The sequence below is a fragment of the Clarias gariepinus genome, chromosome 2 (assembly GCF_024256425.1).
Source record: "Clarias gariepinus isolate MV-2021 ecotype Netherlands chromosome 2, CGAR_prim_01v2, whole genome shotgun sequence".
Classification (NCBI taxonomy): domain Eukaryota; kingdom Metazoa; phylum Chordata; class Actinopteri; order Siluriformes; family Clariidae; genus Clarias; species Clarias gariepinus.
In genome coordinates, this window is record NC_071101.1 from 50,411,051 (window position 1) to 50,430,217 (window position 19,167).

The window sequence follows — 19,167 nt, forward strand, 5'->3', positions numbered from 1 at the left end:
AAATAAAATTGAATTGAATTGAATTGAACTTCATATTTGTAGTGACACTTTTTATGGTACTATAGAGAGCTTCAAATGCATTAAATTTAAATCAAATTTAAATCAAATTTAAATGTGAATTTCTGTTAAACATAATATATTAAACTCCTGGTCTGTGATAGTTTCAATAACAATAACTGCTTTAAATGTGACAGATCTAATGTTTAACATTCCTAGCTTTAACCTTACCTTGACCCCGGTCAACTTTCCAATTACAGGCCAATATCAAACTTCCCCTTTACAGCTTTGATTCTGGATAAGATCACTGGCTGTGTATTCAGTGTGTTTTGAATTTTTGTTCTCTTTATTAGTTTAATTACTAAAAAACTTTCTGAGTCTTTCTCAATTTTTGTTTAGCTCGGCAAATAAACAGTCTTAATATAGTGAACCCTGAGTAACAACTCTATGCATCTAGCAGACAGTTGATTTAGCCTGTTTTTTGCTCCCTGGCCTGGGCTCTGGTTTGTCACCGATTAACTAGGTCTCTTCTAAGACAATGAGCTATACTTCAAAAAATGAGAACAGCACCTTCCCAAGTGGGATGGATACCGTCCCGCCCTAAGAGGCCAGCTTTATGACTGTATGACTGGGGCAATTTGATGAATTTTAGGGGCTAGATTGCTACTATCAAGTGCATGGATAGATAATAGGGTTGAAGATAGAGACACTCTTGTTTCTATTGGTATACAATGTACTCACAATTCGACGTTTTTAACTCCGGATCCGAGCTGGCCGAGTGAGATCCTGAGGGACAACAAAGGACGCGACGCGAAGCGGCGGCCCCGAGGGAAACGAGCCGGCGTCAGGAACAGGCTGAGAGCCCGTGCACACCGCACACCTCTGCCTAGCATCCTGCTCGCCAACGTCCAGTTACTGGAAAACAAGCTCGATGACCTCAGGGCCAGGATAAAGTTCCAGAGAGACATTCGGGACTGCAATCTCCTCTGCTTCACCGAGACATGGCTGAACCCAGCGGTGCCGGACCACGCCATCCAGCCGGCCGAGTTCTTCTCGGTTCACCGCATGGACAGGACGCGGGACTCGGGGAAGTCAAGGGGAGGCGGCGTGTGTTTAATGGTGAACAGCAGCTGGTGCAACGACGAGCGTTGTTCCTCTCACACGCTCCTGCACACCCAACCTGGAACTACTGTCCATCATGTGTCGTCCTTTTTACCTTCCTCGGGAGTTTACATCGGTCATAATCAGCGCCGTTTATATTCCACCACAAGCGGACACGGACACTGCCTTATGCGAGCTGCATGAGGCACTCACACAACAACAAACACAACACCGGGACGCTGCGCTTATTGTGGCGGGGGATTTTAACAGTGCCAACCTCAAACGCGCAGCGCCGAACTTTTATCAGCACATCACCTGCCCCACCAGGGGCGAAAGGACACTGGACCACTGCTATACAACGGTCAAGGACGGCTACAAGGCACAATCTTGTCCACCGTTTGGTAAATCCGACCACGCCACCATCTTCCTCATGCCAAAATACAAACAAAGGCTGAAACAGGAAGTTCCGGTTCAGAGGGAGGTCGCGTGCTGGACGGACCAATCGGTGGCCGCGTTACAGGACGCACTCGATGACGCAGACTGGGACATGTTCAGAAACAGCTCCGATGGTGACGTCAGCGTGTTTACGGAAGCGGTTGTGGGATTCATCGGGAAACTAGCGGACGATACCGTAGAAAAAAGACTATTAAAACGTTTCCCAACCAGAAGCCGTGGGTGGATAACACCATCCGCGACGCTCTGAGATCTCGCACCGCTGCCTACTACACGGGACTCGCGTCGGGGGACATGGAACCATATAAGGCTGCGTCATACAGCGTCCGGAAGGCGGTGAAAGAGGCGAAGCAGCGCTACGGGAAAAAACTAGAGTCACAACTCCAACAGAGTGACTCTAGGAGCCTGTGGCAGGGATTAAGAACAATAATGGATTATAAAGCACCAACATCCGGTATGATAAACACAGACGTGTCTCTGGCAGATGAGCTGAACACTTTCTATGCTCGCTTCGAGGCTGCAGCTAAAGACACTAGCGATGCTAATGCTAGCGGCGCTAACGGCTGCAGACAGGAAGTCACTGCCAGCACTGGAAGCGCGTTCATCATCTCAGAGCATGACGTGAGGAGAGCCTTCAAGAGAGTGAACACCAGGAAAACAGCAGGACCAGACGGCATCTCAGGCCGCATTCTCAGAGCCTGCGCAGACCAGCTAGCACCTGTGTTCACTGAGATATTCAACATCTCTTTATCTCAGTCGGTGATCCCCACATGCTTCAAAGAGTCCATTATTGTTCCTGTCCCAAAGAAACCTCATCCTGCTTCCCTCAATGATTATCGCCCTGTAGCCCTCACCTCAGTAGTGATGAAGTGCTTTGAACGCCTGGTCAGAGACTTCATCATCTCTTCACTACCAGACACACTAGACCCACTACAGTTCGCTTATCGTCCAAACCGTTCCACGGACGATGCAATCTCTCATCTCCTCCATACATCTCTCACTCACCTGGACACTCGGAGGGGGAATTATGTGAAAATGCTCTTCATCGACTACAGTTCTGCATTTAATACCATAATTCCCTCCACACTTACCACCAAGCTGGAGCACCTGGGACTCAGCTCATCAATGTGTCAGTGGATCTCCAATTTTCTGACTGGCAGACCACAGGCAGTAAGGATGGGCGGACATGTCTCAGCCTCCCTCACTCTCAGCACTGGAGCCCCCCAGGGTTGTGTTCTGAGCCCCCTGCTGTACTCTCTGTACACCCACGACTGCGTGGCCACTACCAGCTCCACCACCATCATCAAGTTCGCTGACGACACTGTTGTGGTGGGCCTGATCACGAACAACGATGAGACAGCCTACCTGGAGGAGGTTGGAAATCTGGAGAACTGGTGCCAGAGAAACAATCTCCTCCTGAACGTCAGTAAGACAAAGGAGCTGATAGTGGACTTTAGTACAAAGCAGGTGAGGAACTACCAGACCCCCGTCATCAACAGGAGCCCAGTGGAGAGAGTGGACAGCTTTAGATACCTCGGTGTTCACATCACGCAGGACCTGGCATGGTCCTGTCACATCAACACCGTGGTAAAAAAGGCCCGGCAGCGTCTCTACCACCTCAGACGCTTGAGAGACTTTAGACTGCCCTCCAAGGTGCTCAGGAATTTCTACTCCTGCACCATAGAGAGCATCCTGACGGGAAATATCACGACCTGGTTCGGGAACAGCACCATGCAGGACAGACGAGCTCTACAGAGGGTGGTGCGATCAGCTGAGCGCATCATCCGCATCGAGCTCCCTGACCTGCACTCAATCTACAGCAAGCAGTGCTTGACCAAGGCCAGAAAGATCGTGAAGGACCTCAGCCACCCCAATAACGGACTGTTTACTCTGTTGCGGTCTGGGAAGCGATTCCGCTCCTTGAAGGCCAACACAGAGAGACTGAGGAGGAGCTTCTTCCCGCAGGCGATAAGGTCTCTCAACCACAACCACACCACTATGCAGAACTAACAATCTTTTCATCTTTTTCATAATTGATCAAATCTATCAATCTTCTTACATCCATGAACACTATGGACAATTACACGCTCACCTTCCTTCATATATACACTACATGTCGTACGTTTACGTTTACATCCTGGACCATTGCACAAAGACACTTTAATAACTTTGCACACCTACCTACACAACTACACTACATTTTACAGTGTTACGTTTACATCCTGGACCAGTGCACAAAGACACTTTAATAACCTCTGCACAAAGACACTTTGTTCTATGCATATTTGCACACACAGCACAGTATATTTCAATTTGTACAGTATATTTCTATTTTTGTACATCATATTTCTATTTTTATTTTTAGTTCTATTTTTCCTAGCACATTTCTATTTTTATTTTTAGTTCTATTTTTCCTAGTTTAATTTAATTTTTTTATTTAATTTCTATCGTATTTCTTTTATTCATATTTATTTCTTATTTGTAAACTTTAATTCTCTTCTAGGGTCAATGGCAGTCGTATAATGCATTTCACTACATTTCGTACTGTGTATGTTTGTGTATGTGACAAATAAAATTTGAATTTTGAATTTGAAGAGGATAGCCATAGATGGACAGATCAGGTTTGGTTGACTCTGGAGTCCACAAGGGCATGAGTGGTGTGAGACTTATCATAAATCATTGACAACAGGAAAAAAAATGGTGATCTGGAAACCTCTCATGGCTTGGGCCCCCTGCATTTCCAGAATCGATGCAGGGCCTTGTCTTTTAGCGGGCAGACCAGTAGGAGATGACTGGACTGGCTGCAGTAGAAGAATGCATATTTATCCTGCCATTGTTGGCATTCCTCTGAAGAAATAAGAGTGTGGTGGAGCAGCACCCGGAAGGGGAGTGACAGAAACTGGAAACTGGGGGCTTGCACCTGCTGAACTTAAGCAGTCAGGGAGTTAAGGGGATTAGTGACAGACATAAGTGGATCACTGACCTGTTGCATGCTGGTTGCACACATTAATGTCTTAAGTCTTAATCTTCAGTGCCCAAACAGTAAAACTGTTGATCACTGATGATCACTCAACACACTGAAAAAAATTGGAGTGACATTTACAACTTTTTCCACAAAGAAAATGCTTCTAATCTTTACTCGAGCTATTTCTAAGTAATATTTACTTGCTAGAACCACTTATTTTTTATGCAAAATACACAAGTAAATTGCACTGGCAATACTCATCTATAAATTGTAACTTTCACTCAGATTACCATTGCATCCAATTACAAAACCCAAGTGAACATTGCTGATATTTCTTTGTGTTTCTTACTCATCTTTTATTAGTTTTATTCTATGTAATTATTATTATGAATGTACTAGTTAATATTAATCAAATTATATAAATATGTTTATTAAATAATAATTCAATATTTTCCAAAACAAATATTTGCAGCTTAAGGGCCACTTTTATTTCACAGTTGAAATAAAATAGATATACTGTATTTAAAATATCTACATAAAATTATAACCACAAAAACATGGCCATAGAACTTCTTGCTCGCAAATTTCAAAACAGAGCATATATACATATACATAGAGTCCATACATCAAGGGAGTTCAGAGACCGTTATAAAGCTCAAAAGTAAAGCAGTATAGAATTTGAAAAATTAACTGTGGAATAACAAAGCACCAACTGACTTTAGGACTGATATTCCAGCATACAAAGGAATCAGTTTCGAAGAAAGGCAGTTTCAGTGGGTAACTTAAGTTGATGGCATAGATGACACCCATGAACAGGAGGCAAGCGTTTGTCACACTTCCGCAGTCCTCCAGAATTTCTGTCCCCTCAATGATGACTGACATGTTCACAGGATCTTGGTTTTCCTGTGCCACATTGGGATGGATGACATCCTGTGATTACTGCATCCTGTGATTACTGCATCATGTGATTACTGCAATCCTCTTTTAATGCTTCTTGGTTGATGTCCTGTGAAAACAAACAAACCATAATTAGAAATAACTAGAATAGATTCCAGGAAAAAGAAAAGGTTTAGAGAAAAAAAAATGTGAAAATTAAAACAAACTGGGATACTCAATTAAGTATACTTAAATCAAACAATATTCATATGGCACTTTTCATGCGTAAAGTTACAGAACGTGCTTCACAGAGACTGACCCTGAGACAAAGAATGTTACTTTTGGGGGCCATCCAGACTGAGAGGGGTCAACGCCCACGACCACAGGTAGTACCGACACAGTGACCACCCTGGCCCGGGCAGACAAGAGGTTCCACACAGAGATGCAGAACCCTCCAGCCATCCAGGCTGGAGCTGTCCATGGGACAGCACCCGTGTTGGTAGACCAGAACTACTCCCAGTGTAGAAGGTCCCCATGGGGGGAACACTGGAGCTGAAAACTGCGGGATTAAATCATTAAAATAGGTTATAAAGGTATAATTAAATAAATAAAAAATTTTGTTCATAAAATAAAGTTAATAAGTGATTGTTAAATAGTCAGAAAAAAAGAGACAAAAGGCAAGTTAAAGTTTAAGGCAGATAAGATAAAAGGTAAGAGCATAAAGATTTAAAAAATCAGTTAAAAGCCTGATTAAAAATATTAATCTTGAGTCTTTGTTAAAAAAACATCACAAGTGTAGAGGATCTTTGACCTTCAATATAATATCACAAGTGAAGACCAGATTATAAGGCTAGACAATCATTTTAATATAGTCATGATGATTATCAGATACCTGATAGTCTTTGATCAGCTCCTCTCCACTCTCTCCAAGATCTCAACTAAGCAACGGATGATAATGTCCTTTCTGCCATCGACATGATGCTATTAAACACAAAAAGAAAATTTATTGCAGAAAATACATAACATAACGTATGTAACATACATACATAACAGAACATACAGATTTGAACAGAAAGTTACCCATGGACAATATAAGCCTGCAACCGCATTCTAACATTGTGAAGTGTGCAACTTAACATGAATTTCTCAACGATGTGTGTTGAGGCAAGAGTCAATGTCTAGTGCATGTCATAATCTGTGGGTCCAGAAACTGTCTCTGCGCAGTGAGGGAAGTTTTCTGCCTCATCGCTTCTGTAAATCTCTCTGCTTTTGAGCACATATTAAGGGAGAGATGACAGGTTTGTATACACTTGTGAAGAAAATCATGTGCATAAATTGTTAATTGTGGCCACAGTGACAGGATTCAAATTCAAATTCAAATTCTATTTGTCACATACACAGTCATACACAGTATGAAATGTAGTGAAATGCTTACACGGCCGCCAGTGACCTTAAAAAGAGAATTAAAGCTTATAATAAGTAATAAATATGAATAAAAGAAATACGATAGAAAAATTTAATAAAAAATAAAAGTAAAATTGAACTAGGAAAAATAGAACTAAAAATAGAAATATGCTGTACGAAAATAAAAATATACTGTACAAATAGAAATATACTGTACAAGAACATTTAAGAAATTGTGAAATTTTGATATTTTTGGAAAAAAGATGGTATGCAAATATGCATAGAAAAAAAGTGTCTTTGTGCAATGGTTATTAAAGTGTCTTTGTGCAATGGTCCAGAATGTAAACGTAAACATGTAGTGTAGATGTGAAGATAGATGTGCGTGGAATTGTCCATAGTGTCCATGGATGTATAAAGATTGATTGATTGTGAAAAGATTGTGTTAGTTCTGCATAGTGGTGTGGTTGAGAGACCTTATCGCCTGCGGGAAGAAGCTCCTCCTCAGTCTCTCTGTGTTGGCCTTCAGGGAGCGGAATCGCTTCCCAGACCGCAACAGAGTAAACAGTCCATTGTTGGGGTGGCTGAGGTCCTTCACGATCTTCCTGGCCTTGGTCCAGCACCTCTTGGTGTAGATTGAGTGCAGGTCAGGGAGCTCGGTGCGAATGATGCGCTCAGCTGATCGCACCACCCTCTGTAGAGCTCGTCTGTCCTGCATGGTGCTGTTCCCGAACCAGGTTGTGATGTTTCCTGTCAGGATGCTCTTTATGGTGCAGGAGTAGAAATTCCTGAGCACCTTGAAGGGCAGTCTAAAGTCTCTCAAAGTCTAAGGTGGTACAGACGCTGCCGGGCCTTTTTTACCACAGAGTTGATGTGACAGGACCATGCCAGGTCCTGCGTGATGTAAACACCGAGGTATCTGAAGCTGTCCACTCTCTCCACTGGGCTCCTGTTGATGATGGGGATCTGGTAGTTCCTCACCTGCTTTGTACTGAAGTCCACTATCAGCTCCTTTGTATTGCTGACGTTCAGGAGGAGATTATTTCTCTGGCACCAGTTCTCCAGATTTCCAACCTCCTCCAGGTAGGCCGTCTTATCGTTGTTCGTGATCAGGCCCACCACGACAGTGTCTTCAGAAAACTTGATGACGGTGGTGGAGTTGGTAGTGGCCACGCAGTCATAGGTGTACAGAGAGTACAGCAGGGGGCTCAGAACACAACCCTGGGGGCTCCAGTGCTGAGAGTGAGGGAGGCTGAGACATGTCCGCCCATCCTTACTGCCTGTGGTCTGCCAGTCAGAAAATTGGAGATCCACTGACACATTGATGAGCTGAGTCCCAGGTGCTCGAGCTTGGTGGTAAGTGTGGAGGAAATTATGGTATTAAATGCAGAGCTGTAGTCGATGAAGAGCATTTTCACATAATTCCCCCTCCGAGTGTCCAGGTGAGTAAGAGATGTATGGAGGAAATGTGAGATTGCATCGTCCGTGGAACGGTTTGGACGGTATGCAAACTGTAGTGGGTCCAGTGTGTCTGGCAGTGAAGAATCACTGATCAGGAGAACGTCTCGGGTTATTTTGCTGGTTACCTATGCTTGATGCTGCTGAGATTTAGCCATAAGTCTGTGGCCCGGCGTAATTCCAGAACGCCCTATCTTGAAGAGCCCCGCCAGTACTCAAGTCTCTCAGCAGGTCAGCCTGGTAGACCTGCAAAACCGTCATGGTGTGCAATGGAGCACCAACCAGACCTGCTGCATGAAAAGCTTTCCCCTCCAGGGAAGATAAAAGTCTACACAGCCAGTCAGAAGGACCTATGTTCTGTAAAATAAAAAATCTTATTTCTAAAATTCTTATCTTATATCTATATGCTTTTCAACTAATTTCTACTAACCCAAGGATGCACAATGATATTTCATTTTTTAAAATTTACATATCATGTCAGCTCGGTGTCGCTTAAGTAAAATCGAGTGTGTGTACACGGAGGCCACACATTTGTCCGCATCGAGTACGTACATCGTTTTTTTTTTTTTTTTTTTTTTTTTAATACACCTCATGGCAGTGGTGTAGCAATTATTTCAAACTGGACCGTTGTTGTTTTATTTACAAATACACATACACAATTATAAATCCCGTGCTGAAGTTCAGGCCCTGCATATTATATATACATATTATTATTTTATTTTTTTGTTATTTTTTTTTAAGACGTTAGTTAAGGCAGCAGGCGTGTGTTGTTTATGCAGCCGTCTAAGCTGTAAAGTGCTGTGGGAAATTCTGGACATACCACCTGCCAGCAAAGTTAGTTAGCAAGTTAGCTAGCTAGCAGGAAAAACATTTTTTTTAGTGCAGTCACAACACTGATGCAACATTGCTGCAGTTTGCATATTGTAAAGGACACATCATCTCCCTGTAAATTAAGGGGAAAAAATCATAAACATAGATCAGATTGTCAGGAGAGGAGGCAGAGAATAAAAGAACCCAATAGCAGACACTGGTTCACTTAAAGGAAGTTTATTTGGGAATAAAGGATTAGGCAAGCATGTTTTTATTTATACAATACATGTTTATATATCTGCCATTGCACATGACACTTTCGTAAGTCATTTTCATAAGTCACTTTTCATACATATTTGCACAGCCATTGCCACTTTAAAACATTTTAAAATTTATATATATATCCCCCCCTATATTCCTAATTTCTATATTTTGTAATATTTTTATTATGCCCTTATTTGTACAGTTTGTTTATTTTACTAGTTACATTAATTTTCTTTTGTATTTAATTTCTTTTTTTATTAATGTTTATTCCTTATATATAGTTTTTATTTCTTTTTAAGGTCACCGGCGGTCGTACAAGCATTTCACTGCATATCGTACTGTGTATGACTGTGTATGTGACAAATAAAATTTGAATTTAAATTTGAAAGCAGAGGTTAAAGGAGAGGAGCAGAGAAGCTGTGTGTGTGTGTGTGTGTGTGCGTGCGTGTATGTATGAGAAGCAAGCAGAGGCTGGAGGAGGGGTGTACAGGAGCAGTTCGAACCCAGAATTAGTGGGGAAATACCCTATGATGTACAGTAGATATTGAATAGGAATAATGGTTTTACTGCCGCGCCTCACAGCGACAGCATTTGGGTTTGTAAGTTTGCTGGCTTTTACCTCTGACTGGCGCTATCTAACTATAGACTGCGGCTTCAGGCCTTAGTTTAATCTCTCAAGGATTAATGAGCCGCAGCTCCTGTAGAGCTGCACATAGTAGTGTATACAATTAAGTTAAACATTGTAGTTAAACAAATTTATAATCACAGAAAATTACAGTACAAATTAAAAATTCAAATTAAATTAAATCTGTCAGGATGAACTAACCTAGGCGACCAGATGACTTAGCTTTAGCGATTAGCCCAATGTAGCGTGGATGGTGAACCCAAACGCGGAAGAGAGCGAGTAGGTAGGATAACCACGCTTGTTAGTCTAAGGACTCTCACAAAAGGGGAGCAAGGGAAAAACACAAATTTAACCCGCGTCCTATAAACACACACTCAAGATCAGAAAGCGAAACCCAAATAAAGTGAGTACTCACAAACCGATGATGGACAACCAGAACCGACATGGGCTGAACTCAATGACTGAGCGCTGAATCGTGGTTTGTTTACTCCTCTTATACTTCCTGATTTGCGACCGCTTTACTTCCGGGTCCTAGTGCCGGTCGCCGATTGAGTGTGCATGACAAAATCTTATTAGGATCGAATTTAAGCGAAGTAAACGTTAACACAGTGAGCCTTGGGATTCATGTTGTAGTCCCAGATGAAACGCTGATAGAAATTTGTGAAGCCCAAAAAGGGTTAAAGCTCCCGCCTTGACTATGGTATTGGCAAATCCGTGACAACCTTTACCTTAACTGGGTCCATCTGTGAATGCCTGTAGATGAAATGGCATACCCCAAAAAATAGGTGGACTCACGATGAAACTCACATTCCTCAGCCTTGATGTAGAGTTTATTTTCCAGCGGACGTTGAAGGACCTGTTCCATATGAAACTTATGTTCCTCTAGAGAGCGGGAGAAGATTAGAATGTCGTCAAGGTAAGTAAACACAAAAACATTGAGAAATCTCTGAGAAAATCATTAATGAGCACCTAAGAGACTGCTGGGGCATTGTTTAAGCCAAATGGATGGGCGTTGAGGAGGTAAGGAGATGGCATGTGACTTGCTGAATACCTCAAGGGGAGGCGGCGTGTCTACCTTGGGAGTTTACATAGGTCATAATCAGTGCTGTTTATATTCCACCACAAGCGGACACAGATACTGCCTTATGCGAGCTGCATGAGGCATCACACAGCACCAGACACAACACCGGGACGCTGCGCTTATTGTGGCGGGGAACTTTAATAGTGCCAACCTCAAACGCGCAGTGCCGAACTTTTATCAGCATATTACCTGCCCCACCAGGGGTGAAAGGACACTAGATCATTGTTATACAATGGTCAAGGACGGCTACAAGGCACAATCTCGCCCTCCGTTTGGTAAATCTGACCATGCCGCCATCTTCCTCATGCCAAAATACAAACAAAGGCTGAAACAGGAAGTCCCGGTTCAGAGGGTGGCCGCGTTACAGGACGCACTCGATGACACAGACTGGGACATGTTCAGGAACAGCTCCGATGATGACGTCAGCGTGTTTATGAAAGCGGTTGTGGGATTCATCGGGAAACTAGCGGATGATACTGTGGAGAAAAAGATTATCAGAACTAGCAGAAGCCGTGGGTGGATAAAACCATCCGCGACGCTCTGAGATCTCGCACCGCTGCCTACAACACGGGACTTAAGTTGAGGGACATGGAACCTTACAAGGCTGTGTCGTATAACGTCCGGAAGGTGGTGAAAGAGGCGAAACAGCACTTTGGGAGAAAACTAGAGTCACAGCTCCAACAGAGTGACTCTAGGAGCCTGTGGCAGGGATTAAGGACAATTACGGATTATAAAGCAACAACAACCGGTATGAAGAACGCGGACGTGACTCTGGCAGACGAGCTGAACACTTTCTATGCTCGCTTCAAGGTTGCAGCTAAAGGTGCTAGCGATGCTAATGCTAGTGGCGCTCACGGCTGCAGACAGGAAGACACTGCCAGCACCGGAAGCGCGTTCATCATCACCGAGCACGACGTGAGGAGAGCCTTCAAGAGAGTGAACACCAGGAAAGCAGCAGGAAACATTCCTCAGATCTTTTTGTCTTTTTGACAGCCTAATTGTGTGTAAACCAGCAAAAATAAGAAAGTGTTTAACTCACCGATATGGCAGAGTTTTAAACGAGATGTCCCTCCATGTGAGATAAATCCAAATCAGGGGGGATCTCTACACTTACTGTTTCAATTAAAGTGCTTCGAGCCGCGGCGCATTCCTGGGGCTTACGCATGAATCTGGCAGGTGTGCGGGAGACGGATTCCTCTCCTTTTTCTCGCACCCTCGCCGGATCGGGAAATTCCTCCGTCCGTTCTCAAGCGCGCACTGCCGCTTCTTTTGAATGGGCAAGGATAAACATCCTCTCTCGCTTCCGCAGAGATGTAAATAGCCTCCAAGCACTTGATATTAGATGGCAGGTTCTGTCCTGTGGCCAGGGGGCGGAGCCTAAACGACGCTCTCTCTCTTTTCTTAGAAATTTCCATGATGAGTTAACCCTTTCATGGAGTAAGCTGTATTTATCCTGTGTTTAAGCCATCGACTTATTTATTTATTTAAATATAGTTGATGTAGAAGCGCGGGGTTATATGATGATGCCCAGAGAGAAGAGACACTTCCAGGCTATCTTTTCCTGGGACATCACTCTCTCTGAAAAGCTAACACTTTCTTTCAAGCTGTGTAGACATTAATCTTCTCTGGAGGGAAAGCTTTTTAGGCAGCAGGTCAGGTTGGTGCTCCATTGCACACCATGGCGGTTTTGCAGGCCTACCAGGCTGATCTGCTGAGAGACTTGAGCACTGGCAGGGCTCTTGAAGAGATGGTGTTCTGGAATTACGCCGAGCCACAGACTTGTCTCTTCGTGCAACAAAGCAGACGGCTCATGCTATCGGCCGTTTTATGGCTGTGATGGTTTCCACGGAGAGGCACTTGTGGCTAAGTCTCATGGGCATCATGGATAAGGATTGTGCATTCCTCCTTGATGCCCTCATCTTGCCTTCCAGCCTGTTTGGGGATGTTGATAACTCGGTCGCCAATAGGTTCGTGAGGCAAAGTTATATGAACAAGCCTTTGGGAAATTCCTTTCCCGACGTGCTCAAGAGTCGGGACTGTTGGCCATCCAGTCTCGATCGGGTCTGACTCTTGCGAAGCGTGAAACGCACAAAGAGAGTGTTTTGAGCCGGGCACCCCCTCGTAAAGATTGGGGTGCGGCGCGCCGCGCTTCGCAATTCCCCTTAAAGAGGTCAGACTGGCATACTGTCTTTTTCTGGTGCCCAGGACCATGGGCGTGGCCCCAAATGGGGAGAGGCACGTAGAATTCCTTTCAAGAATGAAGTGTTCTCCCTGGGACCCCCAGGAGGGCGGTGTTTATGCTCTGCCACCACTGGTGTTTCGGGCAACACCGGTCTTCCAGAAAGTGTTAGTTCTTCCTTTTTTTCCCGCCATGTTTCAGGATGCCGAACATCTAACATCTCCCCCGTTTAACCAAGCCGCCGAGACTTTTGCCCCTTTTGGAGAAACTGGCAGCGTGGAAGCTATTGCCAAGTATATCTCCTAGGGTACTAAGCACTGTAGAGAGAAGCTACAGGGTGCAGTTCTCACATCACCCTCTCCACTCCCGTGAAACCGGAAAGGGCGCATCTGCTGACAGAAGTTGCTGGGAAAAGGGGCCATAGAACATGTTCCCCTACCAGACAGAGAGTCAGGCTACTACAGTCGGTATTTCTTGGTTCCAAAGAAGAACGGGGGACTGCGTCCTATTTATAACCTACAGGCACGTCTCATCAGATGACGTCACCTGACCGAGGTTATATAAGCCAAAATTTGGCGTGTTTGATACACACATGCTATACAACCGAAAATGGAACCCAAGACGTTCCATGAATTTTTATCACACACTATTTTTAGTACTAGCTATTAAAATACAGGATAATGATATAAATCATGCTGGTCTATGCTGGATTTTTTAGGAGGGTTGATTTAATGTTTATAATCTTAAAACATTTTCTATTTACCCTGACAAAAAGTAAAGGGATCCTATGAGTCCTATCAGTCCAGCGAGGAGAACATGCGATGGGAGAGACAATACCTTGATATTTAATTCATGCTTGTTGTTCCATCAAGACATTGCATTGGATCGATCATGCTGTCACTCAAGTTACAGTAGGGAGGTGTGGTTACTTTATAAAGTATAAAAAACATTAAAGTTATTTACTTATGACTTTTAACAGTTACTGTTTGGTTAGCCTTGGTCAACACTGTTTACAGCTGTATAGACATTGTGAAATGCTTCATTCATGAACCTGACGGAGTTTAACCAGTCTGAGCGCTGTGAGCATTTTTCCTGTCCAGAGAGATCTGTATCTCCTGCAGTTTATATCTTACTGTATGTATTTTCAACTGTTGTAATTCTGCTAACAGTGTGTGGAAATCTGCTTGTTATTATCTCTGTTTTACACTTCAAGCAGCTTCACACACCAACAAACACACTTGTGCTCTCTCTGGCTATGTCGGATTTCCTTGTTGGCATTTTTGTAATGCCTCTAATGTTTATCTGGACTATTGAGTCATGCTGGATTTTTGGAAGGATTTTATGCATCATCTACTGGCTGATTACTGGTTTTCTTACATTATCAAACTATACCATTGCTCTTATTGCTGTGGATCGCTATTTGGCTCTCTCAAACCCTTTTCTTTATGTGACCCTCATCTCTGTTAGAATCACTCATTTTGTAATTGTTTTTAACTGGTGTATAGTGGTAGCATTTAACTTAGCACTTTTATATCTAAATGGAAACTTTCTAAGTTCGCTAATGTGTCCTGGAGAGTGTTTTCTCTTTGTTAATGACTTTTGGACTGTAATTGATCTTATATGTTCATTTATATTTCCACTTTCTGTCATAATCATATTGTATACTCTGGTTTTTGTGATTGCTAAGAAACATGTCACTGCTATCAGAGAGCTTAATAATCACACACGACCTAAAACACAGAAACTCACCTCATACTCTATGAAATCAAAGAGAAAAGCAGCTAAAGTCCTTGGCATTTTAGTATCTGTGTTTCTGGTGTGTTTACTTCCATATTTTGTTTACAGTTTAATAGGTAATTTTATTGAACTACAGAAAAAAACATATCAAGAACTTTCAATCTTGTTTAGCCTTAACTCCACCATTAATCCAGTTATTTATGCTTTATTTTACCCATGGTTTAGAAAGTGCGTTAAATTAATTATTACTCTTCAAATATTCCAAACAGACTGTACAATAATCAATTGTAATTAATTAATAGGGTTTAAAATACTTTTATTTATAACATATATGAGGGTCAAGAAATCATAACATTTCATTACCAACATAATGTTTTCTGTACTATGCTTGTACGTGTTTTCTGTAATATATTATCCAAAAGCATTCTTAATTCTTAGTTATTAATAATACATTGCAATAAATATAGATATTGTCTAGTGTATTTCCTACAGAAACCTTTAATAAAACTTATGTGCTATGAAGGGGAATGTCAGGAATACTTCAAATTACCTTGCAATAAATCAAGGAAGATTTCTTTTTTTACCCAGGGAAAGTAAAGATTGTACTTTATTCAATTATATACGCATTTCAATTTGTTTTAAAATAGTAATTTCTTATGAACTGTAATATGTACATTGTTAAGATAATCCACAATTAGTTGTAAAAATAGAGGCAGCTACAAAAATTGGACTATAGTGAAAATTAGCTTTTTTATTTTTTGCAATTCGCAACACTCTTATTCCTAAAATGATGTTGATCCTTCTGTGTTTTAATTTAATGACTACAGCTAACAGATCTTTAAATATTGTGATATTTCAGTTTTACTTCGGACAGATTACTATACCTACAATACAAATACTGTATATATTTCTGTTCACTATGTGCATGGAGAACACTGTTAACTTAAGTTGTCTAGAAGATTAACAAACATCAACACCCACTCCAAGAAGTTAATTGCAGAAAGGGCTGACTATATGTCTACAGAGTGCTGTATCAATGGAACATATTCATAAAACATTTGCTAAAAAGTAAAGTTGTAATAGAAAAATGTGCACAAGCAGAACCCAACTCACATAAAATCTTCATGAAATAGGCTTAAATTGTTGCATTCCTAGTATCAACCCACTCCTTTTTGGACTATTAACCCACAAGCCTTTTTTTTCAAATGAAAGTAAATTTGGCATTTTATTTATAAAAATCAAGCCCCCACCGTTTGAAGGAAGATACACAGAATCCAAACATGTACGAAGTGAAGTACAAACATGTACAGACATACATTCTGTCTGCTGACAGGCTTTATAAAGATGCTAATTTCTTTATTTACTACGACTTAACAACAGCCCTTAGTGCAGATGGGATATTCCTGAGGCAGCAATACAGAATATAATACAGTTAAGGGCTGCTATAAAAACAAACTGGTCTTCAATAATGCATTAGCAGCATCACAGGCTGATTGCTTCTATGCCACTAAGCATTGATCTAGCGACTAATCCTAAATGAGCCTGAGCTAGTATTTTGTTTATAAATTAACATTCTACTATTCATAATTTCAGTTTTGTAAACCCTTTTTAATCTAGGAAATACTTTAGCTTTAAATACTAATTTTTTTATTCTTATAATTTGTTAGCAATAGTCATCAACATTAAAACAAAAAAGGGATTTCAATGTACATTTATTAGATTTAAAATGTCTAGGAAGCATGGAATCCAGAATGCCTTCTTTACTTTTAAAAATGTTATTACAGGGAAAAACTTGTCCCTATATTTCATAATGCAGTGTGCAGTATATAACCACCCAAAATAAACACAAATGACAAAATAAGTACCAATACCACAAAAATTCTAAAACTTTATATCTTCCAGGGCCACAGGTTTTGTCTTTGGTTACAATATTTCTTCACTTATAAAAGTTGAAAGTTATTGCATCAGAATTTTAGCTATGCAAATGATTTCTTCGTTCATAAAAATCAATTTGTGTGTGTGGATGTTTGCTTGTGAGAACGTAAGAAGAGGGTGGATTTAAAAAAAAAAAATGCACAATAAGTTGGTAAACTTCTGTTACAAACAAACAAGTTACAAACCTAAGTTAAAGTCAACGCTCTTTATGGTTATGCCCTGTGCCGCTATGTCTTTACTTTTGTAAGCTTGGGTAACTAAATTTAAATATAAAAATTTTATATGCATTGCAATTTTGATTACACAGTCTTTTTCGTAAACATTTAGCAACATACTTTAATTTGGGGGAATTGTTGTTTTTTCATGTTTCCTCTGTCACTATTACTGTACATGAAAGTTCTGTCAGGGGTCATAGAGGTGATGGTTAATAGAAGATAAGGATTTAGGAGCATTTACAACGTTTGAGTGTCCTTGTGCCTGATGTAGTAAAAGCTTGGACAGACAACTTTCAGGTCAAAGGAGATGCTAAACTTCTGTTAGAAACTTTTCTCAAAAATCTAAGGTAAAAGTCAGCAATCTTTAGGGATTTGTCTTGTTTCCCTGCATCACTTTGCCTTCACTTGTGAAAGTTCTGGTAGCTAAATGTGAATATTAAACTTTATATGCATTGCATATTTTGACTTCACAGTCTTTTTTTCATAAACTTTTAGCAGCATACTGTATTTAAAGGAATTGTTTACGATGTTTGTCGCTAAACCTTCATGTACAGTATGAAAGATCTGTTAAGCCATATATCCGTCACGGCTATGTGTTTTTTTTTTTTTTTTTTTTCATAATGTCGTTTTAGAAACTTTTCAGAAAACTCTTCTAACAAATCCGGGGCAACAGTTGTTTTTGATGTTTTTTTCTTCCTTCCATTACAATATTTCTTTACCTACAGTATGAAAGTTGAAAGTTAGTGCCCTGGAATTTTAGCTATACATATTTATATAAAATTTTATTAAAAAAATATCAATTGCTCAGAAAATTCGCTGCATCGAGAAAGGATCAATATCTAAAAATTTTAAGATGCCCACGTGTGTGAACAAAGAATACAAAAGTGTATAATCTTTAATAAAGTTAGCCAAATACAATATTGTTTCCAATGCTGAAGCAATCATGATTTTGTTTTAGTCTATTCATTGAATACAACACAACAGCGCGCTCCGAGGTAAAGCGAACCCACAGTTACTGTAATCCCCCATCTCACTTTCATTCACGATACTGTAGGTGTGAAGTTATCAAACCGCTTTCCCTCCTGGGTAATTTGCAGAATTGGGGGTTTAAAACAAATTAACAAGACCGAGTAGACGTCTCTGCCTAAAATGTATTTCGCCAGGAAAACATAAACATAAATAGAAAAATAAACACGTAGATATAAAATGTTTAATGGTAACAATTAAATCCGACTTCATAGATGAATTTGATACTTTGAGTGTAATTCATAAATTTAGCATAGTAAAAGTACCCTAGCATGAGTTAATATATACCTATAGCAAATAAAATATTATATGATACACACACACACATTGATTTATACACATTGCGCAGCTCTTTATCAAAGGAGAGGCGATGCCGTTGGGGGGGGGGTTGGGGGATTTAGTGTACTCCCCGGACCTCGGACTAAACTCTGCGCCTTGCTTTTATAATGTGGAGCAAGCCCGAGATCATATTAACGCTAATTATTGCCAGCCGGAACGAATAGGCGGCTCCGTCTCTTTGCCGCCTATTCAGGGAGCCTACGGAGTGAGCGTGTAGCGATAGTAGATTTGGGCGCACGCCCATCATCATAATTTTCTTTAATAGTAAATAATAACCCCCGTTGCGCTGTACCACTGCTGGCAAAACCTTATGAAATACAAGTTAAACATTAAACGAATTTACAAAACTTTATGGGTGTGGTTAAGCGCTGATTCTACGTACAGTAGGAAAGTAAAGAGAAGCAGTGGCGGACTGGCCATCTGGAGCACCAGGAGTTTTTCCGGTGGGCCGCTGGCCAATGTGGGGCAGCCCAGTCAGTACGCAAATATATGTATATTAAAAAAAAATGACGGAAACCATAATATTGCATTTCTTTTCTATGCATATGGATGCGCAAGTGCGTCGCCGACAAAGAGCGCGTGTTTGTTACTGCGAATGCATATATTTGTAAAACAAAGAAAAAAAGGAAAGAACAATAAGACAAACAACATATAAAACTACGTATAAAGTTTATACACTTTATACGTATAAAATATAAAGACAAT